At 43.3% G+C, this 20,684-nt stretch overlaps 1 protein-coding gene across 4 annotated transcripts in view; it reads left to right on the top strand.

The window, feature by feature from the left end:
- The window catches only part of ERG (v-ets avian erythroblastosis virus E26 oncogene homolog), a 274,924-nt gene that overhangs the window by 13,749 nt on the left and 240,491 nt on the right, over positions 1–20,684 (top strand). Inside the window, exon 3 of one of the 4 annotated variants that reach the window (XM_012640120.1) lies at positions 7,417–7,423. The exons of the other annotated variants lie outside the window; for them this stretch is intronic. The gene's annotated coding sequence lies outside the window, so the exon portion shown is untranslated. The remainder of the gene's footprint in view (positions 1–7,416; positions 7,424–20,684) is intronic. 4 annotated transcript variants of the gene reach the window in all.

The raw sequence follows: 20,684 nt of genomic DNA, 5'->3' as shown, positions 1-20,684 counted from the left end.
GGTGATAACTGAAAATAGGAAAAACAGATTCGTATGAAGGGAAAGACGTGTGTGCTGTGAGCCAGAGCAGGCCGGTAAGCATCCAACGTTGTGTTTGAGGTTCTCCTCGTTGCCCACGATCCTGACAAATCTGCTTCTCATCTTAAAGGGAGGATGGTAGGACAGAGCCCCGATCTTCTAGGAAGAATTAAATGATAAGTAATGTTGTGTGAGTGCAGAAGCCGCAAACACAAGTTTTTTTTTTTTTTTTTTTTTTTTTTTTTTTTAATGGTTGCCTGTAACTCAGGGTACGGGAATTGTTAGGATATTTTCTGGTGGTCGGCTTCTCTCTGGAACCTTGCAAGGACATTTTCTGCTTTCTGAGGAGTGAGATCAAAGTGGTACCCGGCGCTGAGCATCCCCCAGTCTGTGACGCAGAGCCCAAGGGTGCCTGTCGCCTTTGCTTTCTTTGCCTGTGTTTGGAATGTGAAAGGGAAGTTTTCGTTGATCCATTTTGTCTTTGTCGTCTGTATTTAAAGAGGTGCTTAAATCCAAGCGAGAAGCATTTAGTTATAAAAGCTCTCTCTTCCTCAGTCATTCCTCCCTCCTTTCCAAATTGTCTCTTTTTAATTTCTCACAGGTAGATGCAGTTTGTGTCAGGTGTGGTCCACAGTCAGGATTTTGAGGATCACACGTCAGCATTGCTCTGTCGTGGTCCCGTGGAGCGCAGATTTGGAAGTTTATGAATCCTTGTCCTTAGAAATCACTAAAAATACCTCTTCAGAATATGACTTTTCTCACAGTGGGTGCCATAGTAGCAAAATCACCTTGTTACTTTTTTTTTTTTTTGGTAACAGGGTCAGATTAGATGATAGAGCACACTGTGTGCCTGAACCCTTATTTATGCTAAACCTATTTATGCTACAAGCCGTATATTTGATCTTCTACAGCCACAGTTCACACTGTTTTGTTCTGTCTTTTCTGGGGAATTCCCTTTGACCTTAATAATTGGGACTCTTAACTATAATCTAGGCATTTGGACAACATTGATGATCCTGACCCACCAGGGTCAGTGATGACATGAAGGGCACATCTGTATTCAGAAAAAGTAAATATAAAATATAGAGTAGTTTTCTAGGCCATTTCAGAGCCGTTTCGCTGCTTAGCTCAAGTTTACTTTATATAATTTTTGTATGGCGTCTTCCCCCCAAATCTTTTAACTAGTATGATCATAATGAGTGATCTAGTAAATACGGTGATAACCTTGTCTCTTGAGTCTAGAATTCAGGATTGATTGGCTCTTCTTTGGACCAGGTTCAGAGAAGCCCAAGGAGGACTTCCGTAGTACCAAATTTTACTCTACTGCTAATTCTTCCAGTGGAAAAAGACCGTGGTATATACTGAACTCTTTATAAGGGGTTTCTACAGACCAGGGCACCTGTGGACAGTGTTTGGGAGGACTCCAGTTTGCTAAGAAATCACAACCCAAATAAAAACCTTTACCAGACACGTGGGACCTAGGAAAAGTACCTTTGTCACTGGAATGTTGAAATCCCCTTTAAGAAAATAAGATTTTTGAAAGCAGAAATGTCTTCCCATCTTGTTATAGTATGTTATAATAAATGGAAGCTACTTTTTAAAAGGATACTTCTGCACAGTTGACACTGTTGTCATGGTGGTTTGCAGACAGATTGTCACCCTAATGAATGGCACCATCTTTTCCACTGGCGTCCAGGGGCCAGTGGTGATCCCTGTCAGTGTTCCCTCCTCTTTCGCTGGTTTGACCTCCGTTCAGACCTGAGAGTCTTCCCCAGGGTGGGTCCAGGGGTGCCCTTGGAGAGGGGAGAAGGGGGTGGCTGGGGGACCCTCCAGGAAAGAGGGCCAGTTCCACTAAGGGTTGAGAGGGTGAGAAAGGAAGGAGGGAAAGGAGAGCAGAAGAACTGTCCCTGGGGACCCTGGCTCCCCCCATTCTGACAGCAGGTGGTGTTGGTGGGCACTCAGCTGTGAGTCAGTCTCTTCAGGGGACAGGGGTATGTTACTCCTGCCCTACCTCACCAGCCAACATAGGACTCCAGCCCTTTACTCTTCTTTTCTCATGTTGACTTCAAATCTTTCTGAACATGTGGAGTTTACAGCAACACACAACTTAATTATTTTTTACATGGACCAAAAATGATACTGGGAACATTTTCCAAGGGCCCTGCTAACCCTGAAAATGGCAACGAACCGGTGCAGACCGATACATGAATGATTGGGTCGCATCCTCTTTGGATCTTTTGAGTGTCGTTCCCGTGGTTTGGGGCATACTAGGGGAGGACTGAATGAACAGGTTCTTTTGTTTTTCAGAATGCCTGAGTTTGTGTGTCTGGCTTGAAGACCATTTCTACCACAAGAATCAAATTTGCATCTTAAATAAAAGGACCGGGGAATGCCGTGTTCTTGGCTGTGGCGTGTGTCAAGGCTAAAAGAAGGAAGATTTGCGTCCTCATTCTGTCCCCGGCAGCCTTGGGCCCCGATCCCTGTAGGTGAGGTTCGTGGAGTGCACTTGGCTCCCTGGTATGTCCAGAAAGATGTTTTTGTTCCCCTCCTTCAGGTCTTAGTCCTGAGACTACCAATTAAACCATCCCATAAATCTTCCATTATAGGTAGTAAAACCTAATTTTAGATTTCCTGCTTGTTCCAGTGTCCTGCCTGATTGCTACCAGTTGGGGAGAGGCCGGACCGTGAAGCAGACAGTTCATACTGCGCCATGTGTTAAAGCCTTTGTCTTACCTATTCGGGGTTTGGTCTTAATTCCCTGACTGCTTTTACCTTAAGTTTCAAAAACTTCTGAGGCTAGCTACGGAGAACTCTGTAGCTTACTTGGTTCTTTTTCATGGACAACTTTGATGCAAAGAGTAAGGGAAGAAGGGACTGGGAAGGAGTAGGCATCGGAGGGGGTGAAGGGAAAGACCGTCACAGTAGTAGCTCTGCCGTCCTCCTCCCTGTGAAGACACGAGGGTGCGCCCCCTACTGGTCTTCCACACTCTGGGCCCGTAACTCAGCCCCTTCCCCAAGCTGGAGAGTGACAGGTTCTTGGGAAAGCACGTACATGTGTTGAAAGCATTTACATCAATGCCTTGTTTCTACCCCTCCTTTCTTCAGCGGCCCGACACCTTTGCCCAATGATGCCGGATGGTTTACCTGGGCTGGAATTTGGGGGATCGGGAGACGTGCTGGTGACTTTGTCCTTAGTCACAAACCCAGTGGCTGGTTTCTTGCTATCATGACAGTAGTGGCTCCCATCTCATCCCTGGGACATTGCGAAGGGGAATGACAAAGGGCAGTTACAAGGATGTTCTGGGTTTGAGGCGGCCAAACTTTGTTAACTACACAGGCGAATTGAAACCTGGGGGAAAGTTGTTCTTCACCTTGGAGACTTGGCAGGGAGTCGTGTGCTCTGAGAAACCACCGGCGAGAAGTTGGGTGGGTCTGTGTGTATGGATTTATTGGTTGGGGCAGGGTGGGGTGTGAGATGAAATATATGTGAAGTGTTAAAACGTTTAAAACTTAAAAATGACATATATAAGCATTTTTGAACTTTAGATGGTGGTATCAATAATATTTTGTTCATTATGAACATATAGATGAACCAAAATATTTAAATTAAATCTTTCTGCACTCAGACATAATGGCTACTGACAAGTGATGCATTTAATTCCAGAGAGTGGTTATTCTTTCATATACTATTTTCCCCAAAGAGGATCATATTATACATATACTTATATAATGTGTTTTGTTCACTTATTGGCACATTATAAGTATCCGTCCATGTTGATAAGTATGCTTAATGAAAATTTTTTATGCCCCATTATTTTAAAACTGTCTAGTGTCCCAGTGTATGGCCCTATCATGATATATTTATCTGTCTAGTCCTCTTCTGTTGCATATTTAGGCTGTTTCCAGTTTTCTATATTATAAACCAGGAGTTCTCAATCTTGAGTACAGAATACAGATGCCTGGGCCTTATCCCAGACTAGTTAAATGAGGCTCTCTTGGGGAGGGAGCCCAGGAATCAGTATTCTCACATGCTTCCAAGGCTGAAAATTACTGTTGCAAACCATGCTAGATTGAGATAGCAGACTGAGATATATTCTTGAAAGTGGAATTAAGAGATCAAAGATATGTATCTTTAATCTTTTTATATAGACTGTGAAATTATCATTCAGAAGTTTTTTTAAACTAGTTTTTACTTTAAGCTGTAAGGTTTTAAAATGAAAACAATGAAAATATTTGCATGTGCCTTGTGGGGAAGAGATCTGTACAATGCCTAATAATATCAGCTGGTCTGTTTGGCTTTATTTAGTTTATTTTGCACTGTAACATGACCACGTTACTAAGGTAACAAAAGGGAGTATATTTGGTGCCACTTTCTCCCCATGGATGCCTTGGTGAGACCATGGTGAGGGTGGCAGACGTAACAACTTTGATGATGAATGTCTTAGTCTGTTCAGGTTGCTATAACTGAATACCATACACTGGGGCTTATAAACAACAGACATTTATTTTGCACAGCTCTGGAGGCTGGGAAGTCCAAAATCAAGGTGCTGGCAGATTTGTTGTCTGCTGAGGGCCCATTTCCTGGTTCATAGATGGCGCCTTCTTGCTGTGTCCTCACCTCATAGACAGGGTGAGGCAGCTCTCTGGGGTCACTTTTATAAGGACACTAATCCCATTCATGAGAGCTCCACCCCTAAGACCTAATCCCCTCCCAAAGGCCCAAGCTCCTAATGCCATCACCTTAGAGGTTAGGATTTCAACATAGGAATTTTGGAAGGACAGAAACATGTGGTCCATTGCAGTGAGCACGGACTGTTCTGCAGAACTGGGCCCATGCCTTCTCTTGTTTCCTAATCGAGCCTCAGAACTTGGAAAACTGTTGCACATCCGTCCATTGTTCAGTTTATACACTGTGAAATTTGTCCACATGTTTTATAATTTTTCTATTTCGGTGGTTATTTTTCTTATAGTAAGATGCAGTTATAAAAGTCAAATAGTATTTCTGGGCTTAAAATGAGAAAGAACAGTTCTCTGTCTACCATTTTCCTGGAGATCCTTGTTTTGCAGAGGTGACTCCTGTCCTCTTAGCTGTTTCTTCTGTCACTTACCTCCACGTATACAAATCACAGGCCCTTGCTGCTCTTTCGGGAGCTTCGCATTTGGATGCTATTGATTTCCTGCTAAGGAAGATGGGCATTTAGCTCATATCCCATTCCCCCATCTCCTGTTCCTCCATCCTTCCAATGTAGGTAAACAATGCTGGTTGAATAAATATGCACTTGTAGCACTATTATAGCCACGTAAATGTTGCTTACAGCTGAGCCATATAGTGTGCTGTGATTGTATTTTTCCCCAGACTTAATAACTGTCTGTGATTTTATTGTTGCCCAAGTCCTCATCAGTAAGACTCACCTGAACTCCTTGGCAGAACTGGCATCCCTTCCCAATGTGATAGAATGAATTTGGTAATCTCTTGTTTTTTTTTTTTTTGTTTGTTTGTTTGTTTGTTTTTTGGTTTTTGTTTTTTTCTGGTGGTGGTGTAATGGGGTGATATTGCCCTAAGAAGCTCTTGCTCTTAGACTGAGCTGCTGGCTGCTTCCAGAGGTGGCTGCTGTCCTGGCATTCCTGCCTGCTGGCATCCTGGGGGTCCTCTTGGTCCTTGTGCTGGCCTCGAGGTTACCCTGTCAGCCTCCTAGTGAGTGTAGCCCCTAATGGTGATGGTTTGACTGGGCATTTACTTCTCATTAAGAAACATTTCCTTCACAGTTTGGAAAGTGATGCTTCCTTGGCTTCCAGCTCTTGTTGTTGTCGAGAAGCTTGGAACGCTATCCTAGTTCCCATTTCTTCTCTCCGAACGGTTTAGGTTTTTCTCTTTCATCTCAGTGTCCTGAAATTTCACAGTGATGTGCCTCGGTGAGGGTCGTCTTCCTTTGGTTGTCCTGGGTGCCCTGTGGCCCTTCCTATCTATGCCTTTTCCTTCCTGCCCTTCAGTGTGGGAATTTTTCTGTATTATTTCTTTGATAATGTTCCTGTCCATTTTTTAATGTTCTTTCTTCTCGGAACTCTTATTGCATTTATTTTGACATTTTCTCTGGTTGTTCCATTTTTTTTTCCAAAACATCTTTTAAACATTTTTAAAGGGATGCATTATTTGTTCTTATGGCTAGGATCTTAATGATAGTTTTTTAAAAGTTAAAACATTTTCTTCTGCTTTCTGACTTATCTCTTTTTGCTTCAGATTTTTTCTTTGTTTGTGTTTGTTGCTTTGTGGTCATTGTCTCTCATGTTGGAACCTCTTCTCAAATGTCTGGTGAACCTTTGGTCCGTTCATATTAAGAACCAGGACTCTGCTCATATATGTCACCAGGAAACTGTGTGCCCAGGTGGGGTTTGTCGGCGGGTGGTGTCCGCTGTGATGGGTGTTGGTGCCTGATCTCATCATTGGGGACCCAGGAGTGGCAGTTTCTGCACCTCTTTCCTTTGCCCTGCTCAGAAGCTCCTGGGAAATGTCCTGCAGTCCCCCACCGTGGGAGGGTGGTGGGCTGAGGGCGGGGGCTGTGGGAGCCTGCAGTGTCCTGAGGGTCAAGTAGAGAGAAGGCCTAGGGCAGGGGGTCTCACCATTCATTAAGTCCCCCTTTCAGCACAGCACTCCACAGCCACACTCCCCAGAGCCTCGTGTCCTTGATTTCTCCCGAGAGGAACTTCAAACGACCTGCTGGGGCATAAGATCAGTGGTTACTTGGTTGCAGGGCGTCAGAAAGGGGATGTGGGGGGCACTTTGATTGCTCCTGACTCCAACCCTCATCCATGCTCATGTTTCCAGCCCTGGCCCTGCCCTCTCCGGTCCCACTGTGCAAACTGCCTCTCCCTTCACTGGCTCCCCCTACCCCGGCACAGAGGCCCCTACGTCAGCTGCCGTTGACTCATTTCCCTCCTATCTTTCAAACTCTGTGACCATCTCCCACAGGCTGTTGCTCTGTTGTCTCCTTTTTCTTCTCCTGTGAGTTGCTACTTTTTGTGATATCACTCTAGAGGTGTGTACACGAGTTCAATCTGCCATTTTTCACCTGGACCCATTACGCGTCAGAGATGAGATGCGTTGTGAGTCTTCTTGGACGAGCGCTGCCTTTGACCTGGACTACAGCAGCTCTCAGCGGGAAGGGCCTGCTCCATGCGAAGAGATAAGATGAGCAGAATAAAGCCAGCATCCATAGAATGCTGGTTGGGATGGGCTCTGCCTGGATTATCTCATTGCATCCTCACAGCTACACTGTGGGAAGGACCCCTCATCCCCGACTCACAGAGCGGGAACCCTGGAGTGACTTGCCCAGGGTCCCCTGGGGAGAAGGGGCCGAGCTGGACATTGCACCCAGCCCAGCTCAGCTGGAGTCTGAAGAGCCTCACGGTCCAGGTCCCCTTCCCAGACCTTCCCTTAGCACTTCCAAAGTTGCATGTGCTGTGCCCCCTTTATTACTTAGACCTTAGTTTTCCCTGACGTGCCCAGGCGGTTGTGTTCAGGGGTACGGATGTGATGAGAAATCTCCTGGTCCTGAATCTACTTTGGTAACATTCTTGCAGTTCCAGATTTCTTGCTTTTCTTATTTAGACCCCAGAAGAAACTTCTGATGGGCAAGTGAGAACCTCTGTTGGAACACACACATGTGCATACGTCCACGTGTGTACACACACATGCACACACACACAAGCTGTGAAGGGTCACAGTGTAAAACTGACAGATAAAAAACCTGTGAGACATGAGCGCAAAACAAGTCAACAGGATCCACAGTAGGTTGATACTAGAGCAAGTTAAAAACAACGCAATTATTTTAAAATCTTTTAGCATCATTATTAATACTATTAATGATTGAAATTATTAGTGATATTAGCATAATTGTATTTGCTCTCTCTTGGGATCCTGTGTACAGTGGCACAGTCGTCACAACCACCTTGCCTGATGGATGTCTGTACCCTCATTTTATGTAAAAGACACTGAAGGTCAGCGACGTTGGGCAACTTTCTAAGGACACACCGTGAGTAGTGTGGTGTCTCTGCTAAATGTCCGGTGCGCGTATTCGTTCCTTGACACCACGGTGTCTTTCAAAAATATCGAGCCCAAATAAGTAGAAAGACTATTTTGAACACACAGGTTCCGATCTCAGTAAGAAATCTACGATTGTTGCTCAAACTCTGAATCAGGAATTTCCTTATCCCATCAGGTTCCATTTGCCGATGTGCAGTTAGGCCGTTTTCTTTGGTGAGTTTCAACAGAAAGGCACGCAGAGCTACACAACGGCACAGCCACGAACACACGGACATGCACACGCACCCACGTGTTTCAGGAGACTGTGACGTGTGGGAGGGCAATGATTTTGAGATGCTTTTTACACAGAACGAGAAGAGACCAGGGACCGGGCAGAAGGATCTTCATTTAGAGCAGATTGTCGTTGTCTGGGCGGCACGGGGGCCCAGGGCTGCCTTGCGTTGTGTGACATTTTTACAGCATCTTTCCCCTCTTTCAGGCTTTATTTCCCTCCTCATTTAAGTCTCTTATAACTTAAGAATCCATGATTCGTGTGTATAAACTATAACAGTATTTGCCTCTTTATTTTTTTTGACAGTTTGTTGTTGCTTAATAAATGCTTTTGACCAAGTATTTGCTTCCTTCTTAGTAGGGGTAGAGCCCAGACAGTGACCGGCCATCTCTCAGAGCATGGGGGCCCGGAACCCAGGCGGAGAGAATCCTTTTTCCCTTTAGCCTGCAGAAGGCTGGGGCGAGAAGCGAGCTCTTTGGATAACATCCCACAGGGCTGCAGCAGCGGCCGGGGTGGGAGAGAGAGGTTGGATGGGTTTCCAGGAGCCAAAGTACATTCTTCCCTGATAATCTCCTTAGAAATGAGAAAAAGGCTCCCTCAAGTTTTTACAGTTCCAGCTTTCATCTGCTTTTTGCCCATAGGTGCTTCATTCCTTGGCTTGAGCAAATGCCTTCAGGGAAAAGAAACCAGATGTCACTTAAAAAAAAAAAAAAGCTGAGGAACTCTTTGTTCAAATAAAATTGTGCATAAGAACCCAATAAGTAATGCCCCTCCCCACAGAGGAGGGACTCTTGGTGGAAGCCTGTCCCTCCTTGTGCTGCTGCTTTTGGGGACCGGTGTGGGGACTGCTCGCTGACCTGCTCCCTGCATTTCTTGTGTGAGAAAGCAGAGACCCGGTAAGAGCCAGTTGCCTGTCCTTGCCGAGCTAGTGACTGGTAAAGCTGGGACCCCCGCCCAGTGCCTGCTCCCTGCGTCATCCTAACCTCAGCCACGCTGCGGTCAACCGTGTTTGAACATACGTGGTCACAGCCTGGGGGATCACTGCCATCGTGACCCCAAACGTCTACCCAGATTTCAACTCTGCAGTCAACCTTACCTAAACACAGAGGAGGTCATCGCAAGGTGTATGTCATCCACATTGTATTTTATGTGCAATAATTGTGCTTTAAAAATAGCCCATTGAATCCTTTTGGAACAGCTTTTGGGTTTTAGAAATGGGAACATTACTGTATTATTATTATTATTGTATCCTGTGAAGTTTCTTCTTGATTTTTTTCACTTATTTAATCACTACGTATGTGTTTATGTCTATATCTAGAATATTCTTTTTGTATTTCAAAGTGGTTTGTTTTTGTTTTTTAGTTTGTTACATGTGTCACAATTGATGAACCCACGTTTGACACATCGTTATCACCTAAAGCCCATAGTTAACATTATTAGGGTTCTGTCTTGTTGTTCTACAGTCTCTGGGTTTTGACAAATGTATCATGATGTGGACCCATCGTTATAGTACCGTAGTGAATAGTTTCACTGCCCTGATGCTCCTCTGTGCTCTCTCGCTCCCCACTAAGCCCTGGAAACCACTGATCTTTTTACTGTCTCTGTAGTTTTGCCTTTTCCAGAGTGTCACAGAGTTGGAGTGACACAGCGTGTGGCCTTTTCAGACTGACTCTTCACTTAGCAATATGCACGTAAGATTCTCCATGTCTTTTAGTGATTTGATAGCTCATTTCTTTTTATTGCTAAATAATGTTCCATTGTATGAATGTACCACAATTTGTCTATCCATCCACCTACTGAAGGGCTCTTGGTTGCTTCCAAGTTTTAGCAATCTTCATGAATTTTTTGAAAGCTGGAATGGAACTTGTAGGAAAGGATACTGCAGGACACCACCCAGGTGACATGCTGTGCTATTATAATCAATTTTGAGATTGTAATAATGGATCATCAGTATGCTGCCATGCAAGGGAGCTGATTATTTTTAATACAATAAGCGTTACAGATTTAGTATGGGTCTATGTTATGAACAATGGAATGTTAGGTCTTTGTTCAGAGGACAGGGAAGTCAGTAGTGAAGAATTGCTAAACATTCTATCCCAGAGTCACTCTGAGAGTACAGATATTCTGTCTACTCAGCGTGCCTTAAAACTGGACTCATAGAGTTATGAGGACAGGTAGATTGTTGTCTATGTTGGATATTTAGAAATTAGTGTAGAAGTTTCTTCTCAGCATTGTTAATGTTTATATTTCCTCTCCCTACATATTCCCAGGGATGGGGCAATCACTCTCTCATAAAATAGCCATTCCCATCACAGGGTAGCTCTGTTTCTTAGCACGCGCTTGCTTATATTAACTTCAAACATGTCTCCTTTGTTGTGTCTGCTTTTACCTTCTACAATTACACAGCAATATGGCTATTTTTGCTCATGATTGAGACTGACAACTAGAACAATAACTGGTTCATAGAAATCTCGTACAAAATATTTACTGAATAATTTCAAAACTGAATGAATGAGTGAATATTTGACTGATCTTCATATATTTCAAAAGAGTATTTCCATAATTTTCTCTTTTCACATAAAACACAACTAGTTCTTTTAACCTTATTTCCTACAATATATTTTTTAGAGCTATCATATATTGGTTTTATTTTTCTGGACATATTATTTTTTATCAATGTTCTTCTTAGAAAATCACGCACAGAATAGGCCCTAAAAAATCTGGGACTGTTGTATTTTGTGATCTGGACTTAATGGTTCTTTTGAGGCAAGAATTTCAGGGAGGCCTCATCACACTGCCTTCGAGAACAATCAGATCTTTTTTTTTTTCATATCAGCTGCTGCCAAGCTAAGTCCCTCCTAGTCAGCAAAAAGAAGGGCTTTTCAAACCCCTAAACAAACAAAATAACCCAAAGCTTAACGTATATCTTACGAAATTGAAGGAGATGCAAATGATGTTCTCTTTGAAAATCTATTTTATGCTTTTTATTGTTATCCTAATAATGAATCATTTTAAAATAGATGGGTAAAGTTCTAAAACCATTTGGCCTTAAAGAGCAATACATGGGCCGGGCACGATGGCTCACGCCTATAATCCTAGCACTCTGGGAGGCCGAGGCGGGTGGATCGCTCAAGGTCAGGAGTTTAAGACCAGCCTGTACAAGAGCGAGACCCTGTCTCTACTAAAAAATAGAAAGAAAGATCTGGACAACTAAAAAAAATATATATATATAGAGAGAGAGAAAAAAAGAAAAAAATTAGCCAGGCATGGTGGCGCGTGCCTGTAGTCCCAGCTACTCGGGAGGCTGAGGCAGGAGGATCGCTTGAGCCCAGGAGTTTGAGGTTGCTGTGAGCTAGGCTGACGCCATGGCACTCTAGCCCAGGCAACAGAGCCAGACTCTGTCTCCAAAAAAAAGCAATATATGATACAGAAAATGGAGAAGACAAAAAAAAATAAGCAAACAAAACTCCAAACAAACAAATAAAAAGGCACCAAACCAAACATGAAGTAATTCACACATGCTGATGCAGTGTGGAACAAGGTATGTGAATTCACTGATGACAACGGTGTTTCTGAAGCGTTCACTTGTGCCAGCCTGTGTCATATGCTTCGCACATGCCAACGGATTTAATACGTACAGCAGCTCTATGGGAGGACACTTTTTAAATGATTTTTCTTATTGTGGTAAAAAAACACATAATGTACAACTTACCATCTTAACCATTTTTAAGTGTACAGTTCAGTAGTGTTACAGTTCAGAACTTTTTCATCTTGCACATCTGAAACTCTACCCCATTAAACAACAACTCCCCATTCCCCTCTCCCTAGCCTGTGGTAACTGCCATTTTGCTTTCTGTTTCTATGAACTTGACTGCTTTAGATGCCTCCTATACGTGGAATCATGGAGTATTCGTCTTTTTGTGACTGGTTTATTTCACGTAGCATAATGTCCTCAAGGTTCATCCTGTTGTAACAGGCGACAGTTATGTGTATGTACTAAATTTTGTTTATCCATTCATTCACTGATGGGCGCTGGGTTGCTGCTGCTTCTTGGATAATGTGAATAGTGCCACTAAGAACATGGGCATGTAAATATCTCTGTCAATTAGTTTGGATACATAGACTCAGAAGTGGGATATCTGGATCATATGGCGCTTCTATTTTTAATTTTTGCAGAACCTCTGTACTGGATTCCACTGCGGTAGAATGTTTTACGGTCCCACCAACAGTGCACAGGGTGCCAGTTTCTCCACATTCTCACCAACGCTCGTTTTCTGTTTTGGTTTTTTTAAATAGCATCCATCCTGTTGGGTGGGAGGTAATATCTCTTTGCAGTTTCGATTTGCATTTCTCTAATGATTAGTGATATCGAGCATCTTTCCATATGCTTGTAGGCCATTTATGTCTGGAGATATACTTTTATTACCCCCATTTTATGGATAAGGAAATGTTAGTCAGCTTGTGCAATTCATATAGGTGGTTAGTGATGGAATCAAAATTTAATCTGATCAGTGGCTTCAGACACCTGCATGGTAACCACTGTGTGATATCCATCCCTAGGGGCGTCGATGTCACAATGTGGAAGAATGCCATTCCTTCGAGATGGATGATAAATGCTAAAAACAAGAGAAAGTGATTTAGAACCTGAGAGATGACATTCTGTAATGGTGATGCTAACAAAGTGATGATTCATGCAGAAGCCATTTAAAGTGGGTTTCCCAAGTCAAGCACACCCTCTAGAACTGTCTACAGGCTTTTGTTTGCAGCCTCAGGTCTGACGTGCTTCCTGACTTGAAGCTGTGGACCTGGTGGGAGACAGGAGATGCCAGGAGGGCTGGGTTGGGATGGGGGCCACGGCTCCCAGGAGGTCGGGACAGGGGTATGGGAACTTCCTGCGTCTATGTACAGATCGCTGCCAAAACGAAGGGTGGAAATGGCACGGGAGTCAGGTGTGCGCACTAACGCAGAGTTGTTCTAGCATTACGGAGGATTACATGGATTGTGTCCAAAGGAAAGGAAAGTAGTAAAAAGGAGGTCAAAATTGGGACCGCGCCATCCCTTAAAGGACGGGAAGGCCATAAAAGTCTTCCCAGGCCGTTAGTTATTTCGTCTCTCCTGAAAATGACATATATAGCAGCAACAGAATGTTCAGTTACCACTAAAAGGAAAATTTCCCCCACTGTGCTTTAAAGAGTCAAGACATGTGGGCGTTTCGTGTTACTGATTCTTCCTGGTTCCATTTTTTTTTTTTTTTTGAAGCAAATTTTCTGTGACTCACCAGAACTCCTGTTCTCTCGCTTAACTATGTGACTATGTGAAACCCTGTGCTTGGCCTGCAAAACTTTCAACCGAAGACAAGCTTAATGGGAAACGAAGTGTCGGGAATTGTGTGTTTTGAAGGTGCTGAATCTTTTCTCCAGGGCAGGACACACTCAGTGCTGAGGGAAGTGGAAGAGGGTGTGTGGTTACCTTTCTGGACAAAACAAATGTTTGTTACCCACCTGCAATGTTAGGAATGTGCCAGCAGGCGCTTCTGGACGGCTCTGCCACAGCTGAGGATTCTAAGAGCTTTATGCATTCAGTTACTCCAAGTGTTGCGGTTCTACAAAATAGATGGGATGAGGCATTAAGAAAGTGACCCTTTTTTGTCATCATTTTTTCCTTTCCTTTCTTTTTTCTTTGCAGTGCTTCTCAGTTTAGCCACACTTCTTCCCCAGGGTATGTGGTGAACGACTATCTTTGCATGCACATCTCTGTGAGGATTGGGAGTCCTCGTATGTGGCAAGGTGAGCTTAGCAGAGAAGAAAGTACTCACTCAGTCACCAGCCGTTTCTTAAAGCTCCCCCTTCTGCAGTCCTGGGCTGCAAAAACATTGGCACTCAAGGTGATTTTCAACTCGTGCAAAGATGGCATGTTGTTTCTCAGTACTATTTCTGCAGTAGGCATTTGTGACTGAACTGTGTGGTCAGCACGGGAAACTTTGCTGCTGAATCATAAATGCCTTCACCTAAAACAGGTCATCATCTCCCAGCATTGATGGTAATAGTGATAGTACCAACAACAGCAATAATAATGATGATAATAATTTATTTAGAAGGACTTGGGGGGAAGGGGTTACTTTGGATGACCCTAGTCACCCCTAGCTATTTGTTGCTGTTTTCTTTATCTCTTGATACAAAAGTAAGGGGTTATAATGCAGCTATCATGAGCAGTGATTTTTTAATGAGAAATTGTGTGAACGTTTAGTCAGTTGGTTACCCACCACACACTTAGCCTGGTTAACTCTCAGTATTGAAAGGTGTTATTTTCGGAGCTTTGTAGCACGTGGCCGGAAGAGGCGGGGACACGTGGCGGGAAGAGGCGGGGACACGTGGTGGGAAGAGGCGGGGAAGCGCCGTGAGAGGAGAAGGGGGGAGGAGCATGGAGGTGCCGTGTGCTGGGCGAAGGGAGCTGCCGGGCTCCGGACTGGAGACCTCTGCCGTCTTCGCAGTTCCTCTGTTACAGATGTTCCGAATGAGCACGGTAACGGCTCTCTCTTCTCGGCCCCATGGCTGCGGGTGTTCAGGTGGCTATTGCACAGGGAGGTTTTGTGTTTTAGATGGACCTTTCCTCAGTCCCAAGATCATCATGCTTGTCGATGTGTCTGTCATTCTGCGTAGTGTGTGGAGCTCGTCAGTCACGGATGGCCCACCCCGTCCCTATAAAGCAGCACTTGGGTTGCTAAAACTAAAAACAAATTTTAAAAAAGCAAATAAACAAACAAAAAGCATAACATTGCCAAGACGTTAATGTAAAACTACATTAAGGAAGTCTACTGAAAATGTTAGGTGAATCTGTGACCCCAAAAAGGGAGGACCATGACCAAGTACTACTTTTCAGTGATGTAACCTGAGAGATGACATTCCGTAATGGTGATGCTGACAGAGTTACAATGATGTAACTCAGTGTCTTCAAGAATGGGCTCAGAGTGCAGCTGCAACGGCAGGAAAATACTGTGCACTATTATAGATGGGCAAAGCTCTTGAGAACGTTTGTAGATGGTGGAACTTGTATAACCCTTTAATGACTCTGTGTTCTTCCTTTCCTATGAGCAGAAGCCAGGGTAGAAAAAAATGTAGAAATACAGAGAAGCAAAAGGAAGAAAAAACTTTCTATCACCTCCCTATACAGTCAGCTGTTATTGCTATTTTTTTATATATTTCCAGACTTTTCTATGCATAGTTGTATAAAGTCATACATCAAAAAACACTGCATCTCTGTCTTTCATAGGAGTATTATGATATCGACAGATACTGAGGGTATCAGACAAGTAAGTCTGGCTTTCTAACTCACGTCTTTAAAAAGTTGGGAAAAGACTAGTTTCTTACCAAAACACTGAGAGTTCATTCCACATTTCGAACATAGACTCTTTCCCACAGCAGCCGTCATGCCTGGCATCTTCTACGGTTATTTATGCTCATCTCCCATAATGTCACATAATGAATGATAAAGATATTGAACAGATACATTAACTTTTATGTACCATGTCACTGAATGTGTTGTTCAACTGACATTTGTTTTTTCCTGGTAGTAAGACTTTCTCAAGAAAGGAGGTAGTTTGTTGAGTTATATTCCAGTATATACCCCTTAAGCTGGGTGACTATTTCTCAGTGTTTTCCTGTCATTGCCACTGTGCTCTCAGCCCATCTTGAAGACATTGACTTATGACATCATTGAAAAGTGGTGCTTGATCCTTAATCCTCCATTTTTTGGGTCATAGATTCACCGAACATTTCCAAGTAGATGTCTTTAACATAGTTTTGCATTAATGTCTTGGCAATGTTTTTGTTTGTTTGTTTGGTTTTAGTTTTCCTGCTTTACAGGAAGCTGTCAAAACATTAATTTTTGTACATGAGATACTGAACATCTCTTTCTGTCACCTTTTCAATTAATGTTCTTTCTTCCAAATTATTTTTTGTTTTGAGCATTTAAAAATGCTTTGTGTGTAAATGCTGCTTAAGTTTTGATGGTTCCATTGTTGCATTTGCCAATACGTCTCTTCAAATGACATGTGGTGTTTTTAGCGCTTTACCATCAATTATGGCTATAAAACTGAACTTAGTATGTAAGGGACCGTGCTTTCCAGTAAAACTAATACAACATTTTTTAGTTTTAATTTCTTCAAAATCATCCCCATTGTCATCATTTGGTTTACTGCGATTGTCACATTCAAAAAAGATGTTACCTTTTCTTGACCAAAAAGAGTCCATCAATAAAAAAATTAGGGTTATAAATACATAATGCAAATTTTACTTCTCTTATTTAGCTAGCAATGTTAAACTATAAATTTTAAAAAAGTCATGATTAAAACTTGAAAAAGATATAAAAATATGAAGTTATAAAAGTAAGGAAATACTTACTTTTTCTCATATTTTTATACACTTTGGTTTATACTTGACAAACCAACTTTAAAAGCTCGCATATTGTAATGTGGCCCTACCAGGGAGTGCCCAAAATGTGAGTAACGATACCTCTTACACACTTTGTTTAGAGGAGCAAGTCCACTGAGCACACGTGTGATGTCACAGTGATATCAACTTGCTATAAAATTTTACAAACCCTTCTCACTCTCTGTCTCTCTGTTATCATGGCCAAGCAACGCTTTACAAAATGGCACTGGGCCATGGACCACACTTTGAGTACCACTGCTACAGACTGTATTAAGGTTTGCGGGTGACTCAGAATTCAGTCACGCAGCACCAGATACCATCACCAAGACATTTTTATTCCAATGGGCTTCAACTATTATTTTTATTATGATGGGCTTCTTTGGGCTGCTTCAAGTTTGTCTAAAATTATTCTAAATAGTCACCATAACGCCCATGATATTACTTAGTAAGTGTATAAGTAATTGAGGACCTTTTGCCTTCAATAAAAAAGTTGGCATAGGAGCAATGCTTTTATCCCAGGGCCTGTTCAGAACTAAACATGGTGCTGTGAAAACCAACGTAAGTGGAGATCCTGAGACTGGCCGTCTGAGGTCAGGCTCCTTGGAACTTCTTGGAAGCGGCTTCACCCTGTGCTCAAGCTCAAGGGAACGCTCTCTGCCTTCTGCTGTTGTGACTTCCTGAGAGTGCAGGCTCGCTGGTTTAGGCCCCCGATCTAGCACCTTGACAGAAAATGCTCCCTAGGGGGTTATTTCAACCTCTTTCCTAGAGAGCAAGGCTATGAACAAAAGGGGAGACCAAGTGGGCAGTATTTAAAAGATCAGCAATTCTTAAAAACTGATGATACAAGTAGACCAAATCACTATGTTCTGTAAAGCTTTACCTCTGATAGGTAAATTATAGTTTTTCTAATTTTTTTATTCTCCCAACATGGACTTGTGATGCTGAAAATAAATATTCTGCTTATAAGGATGAAATAAGTGAGCATTTTTTGGGGAGAATACCTTAATCTTTAAAAACAAGAGCTTCATGCCATATGGTTTGGGTAGAGTTAATTTTTGCTCTAAAAAATTCCTCAAAAAAGGATGCAGGTGGGTTAATGTGTGAAATAATGTACTTCCTCAAACAGTGATGACGTCACATCATCTTTTGGGACAGGGTAATAGGAATTTAACACTAATGTATATTTTTAATTTTACATATCCATTCAGCATCCTCAAAAATTATTTTCTGTATGCCAGGCTATTTGCTAAATGCTGGGGATATTAAAATAATAAGACATTTTTTTTTAAAGAGCTTACAGTTTAGTGGGGGAGACAGCCACATAAACGCAAAACTCTGATACGTGGTGATAATGGCTATGACGAAAATGATAACTAATATGAACTCCTTTTTATCTTCCAAGTATTATTCTAGGTGCTTTCCATTTATTAAAATATCTAATCCCTACCATAGTTCCATCAAGTCATATTGTCCCCATTTTACAGACTAGGAAACTGAGACACAGAAAAGTTAAGTAAGTCATCCAAGGTCACATAGCTAGTGAGTGGTGCTGAGACACAAACCCAGGTAGTCATGCCACGAGTCCTGTTCCCAGCCCTGCACTCTGATGGCGGACAGGTGCTCCGTGAGGACCATCCAGGGGCGTGTCACAGCAGAGCTGATGCGTGAACTGTGTCTAAGGGACAAACAGGAGTTAGCCGGGATGAGAAGGGAGGAGAGGTCCAAGCAGTGCACGCCAGACATGCAGCCAAGTGTTTGGTGCATTGTGGAGACGCCCAGGGGTTCACTGAGGCTGGGCCATGGGATGGTTGGTGGAGAAGGGCCAGGAATGATCCAGAAGGTAGCAGCAGGGGCTGTTGAGTCACATGGTCAGCTGTGCTCTGAGCTTTTCTCCAAGGCTTCAGATTTAGCCTAGAGGATGAAGAAAGCTGAGATGCTTTAATGAATAGTTGACGATTCAAAAAGAAAAACATCTCGAGAATGTTTTGTATTTGATATGTGATTACTGTAACTCTGCGAGCTTTAAAATTATTGTAAAAACTTTGCTTGGGAGGAAATTACTAACTTCAATTTTGTTTTATTAGGTGGAGGTGTCCTTTAAGAAATGTGAAGGCTGAATGTTATATAATGCGTTGTTTACTGAGGGAGCGATGCTTCCTGTGGGTCAGAGGCAAGGGGCTGAATGCGTAAGTCGTTTCCAGTTCGGTCTCTCCCAGGCAGGTGGAGAGCTTTGCCTTAGTCACGTGTTTGACATCCATGCAAAGCAACGTAGGAGCTTCGTTCCGGAAGGGAGGAAAACACTTCTGAGTCCAGGACTTTCGTTCTATGCACAGAACGTCTAGACGAACTATTAGTAACACATATACCAGCTCTGTTGCACCGTTTTACTGCAAAACATGCTATTGTTGTTCAAGTGACAAAACTTCTAAATGCTACCTGACAGGTGAAGAGTAAGTGAAATCGCATTTTGAATTTGATGACTATTTTAGAGATAAATTACAAAAATCCTAATTCGGGCTAGTCTTCTCTGTGTGTTAATCTGGTTGGCAGTGCAGAGAAATGGATCTTGGTTTTCATTTCCTCTCTGTTTACTTCATGCACATTGTGTGTGTATGTGGGGGGTATGCGGTGCGGTGTGTGCAGTGTGTGTGTAGTGTGTGGTGTGTGTGATGTGTGGGGCATGTTGTGGTATGTGTCGTGTGTGTAGTATGTGTTGTGGGGCGTGTGTGTGTGTGTGTGTATGCATTTGATGTAGTATATATATGGTGTGTTGGGTGTGTGGTACGTGTAGTATGTGTGTTGTGTGTGGTGCATGTGGTATGTGTGTGATGTGCTGTGGGTTGTGTGTGTGTGGTATGTGGTGTGCATGTGATGTGTGTGGTATATGTGCTATGTGTGTGTAATGTGTATGTATGTGTATGTGGTGTGTGGTATGTGAGTGTGTGTGCTGTGTGGGATATGTGTGTGGTATGTGTGGAATGTGCTATGTGTGTAGTGTATTCATGGTGTGCGGTGTGGTGTGTATGAGTGTGCTCTGTGTGTGGTGTAACATATGAGTGTGTGGTTTGTGTTTGGTGTGTGCGGTGTGTGTGTGCTGTGTGTGGTATATGTGCTATGTATGCAGTGTGTGTATGTATGTGTATGTGAGTGTGTGTGGTGTGTGTGTGGTGTGTGGGATATGTGTGTGGTATGTGTGGAATGTGCTATGTGTGGGTAGTGTATTCATGGTGTGTGGTATGGTGTGTATGAGTGTGCTCTGTGTGTGGTGTAACGTATGAGTGTGTGGTTTGTGTTTGATGTGTGCGGTGTGTGTGTGCTGTGTGTGGTATGCATGCACGTGTGTGTGTATTTGTATGTGTGGTATGAGGGTGTGGTATGCGGTGTGTGAGAGTATATGTGTGGTGTGTGTGTGGTATTTGTGAGTATGTGTGTATGTATGGTGTGTGGAGTGTTCAGTGTGTGTGTGTGTGTGTGTGGTATGTATGGTGTGTGTGTATATGTGTGGTGTGTGATGTGTGGTGTGTGATGTGTGTGTGTTGCCTGTTTGATACTGAAAGAGCCCCAGGACACTGTCCCTCAGGAAGGCAGAGTCTTGCTTTCCTAGGTGTGAACCAGCTTCACCCTGCACTGACAGCCCAGCCTGCCAAGGGGAGCACTGTTTGGTGAGTTGTGTTTTACCTGTGGAGAGTGAAAAGACCCGCATTTTGGTTAAAATGCGGGCATATCCAGCACCCCTCTGAACGGAAGCCTGTGACAGGTGTGTGCTGGTTCCCTGGACAGTGGCGCTGGAGGTGGCATCTGAAGGCACACGGCTACCTTTCCACCTGTGGCCGGCACACCTGCGGGGCCACCTGGGCAGTCTGGGTGTGGCCCGAGTCCCACAGGCTCGTGGACCAGGTGCCTCCCAGAGCAGGCGTGTGTCCGT

This window comes from Propithecus coquereli, unplaced genomic scaffold (assembly GCF_000956105.1).
Source record: "Propithecus coquereli isolate 6110/MARCELLA unplaced genomic scaffold, Pcoq_1.0 Scaffold148, whole genome shotgun sequence".
Classification (NCBI taxonomy): domain Eukaryota; kingdom Metazoa; phylum Chordata; class Mammalia; order Primates; family Indriidae; genus Propithecus; species Propithecus coquereli.
The sequence above is the reverse complement of the archived record's forward strand: the minus strand, read 5'-3'. Positions and strand labels throughout refer to the sequence as shown.